The sequence below is a fragment of the Corvus brachyrhynchos genome, unplaced genomic scaffold (assembly GCF_000691975.1).
Source record: "Corvus brachyrhynchos isolate BGI_N302 unplaced genomic scaffold, ASM69197v1 scaffold158, whole genome shotgun sequence".
In the NCBI taxonomy this organism is placed as follows: Eukaryota; Metazoa; Chordata; class Aves; order Passeriformes; family Corvidae; genus Corvus; species Corvus brachyrhynchos.
In genome coordinates this window covers 138557-139200 of record NW_008239756.1, presented here as the reverse complement: position 1 = coordinate 139200, position 644 = coordinate 138557, and positions in this window count along the sequence as shown.

Here is a 644-nt window from a genome sequence, read left to right as displayed (position 1 = left end):
TGCAGCCCCTTCCCACGCGTGTCCCGGGACAGGGGGGGAGTTGGGGGGGACACCCTCACCCCAGGACCTCACGGAGGGCCCAGAGAGCCGAGGGGTGCGGGACAGACAGGGACTGTCCCTGGTGTCCCCTCCCTGGGGGTGGCACAGGAAGGCGTGGGGGACTAGGGATGCTCCCAGGGGACATGGGGTGTCCCTGCACGCCGGGGGGCCGGGGGCTGCAGGGGACGTGGGAACTGTGCCCTCGATCCCTGGGGGTGGCAGAAGGCACTTCCAGGTGACGTGGGGACAACCCTGCACCCTGGGGTGGCACAGGGGTCACGGGGACCAGGGGTGTCCCTGCTCCTGGGGATGTCAGAACGTGCAGGGGACGTGGGGACAGAAGCTGTCTCTCCCAGGCATGCAGGGAATTCGGTGACAGGGGCGGTCCCTACACCCTGGGGTGACAGATGAGGCAGGGGACATGGGGACGAGGGCTGTTTCCACTCCCAGAGCTGTCCCAGGGGACATCGGAGCAAGACTGTCCCAGCAGCCCGGGGTGGCACAGGGGACATGGGAACAAGGGCTGTCCCTCTCCAGGGGAAAGGGGATTTGGGGACAGCGGGTGTCCCAGCACCCCGGGGTGGCGGGGGACACCACGAGAGCTG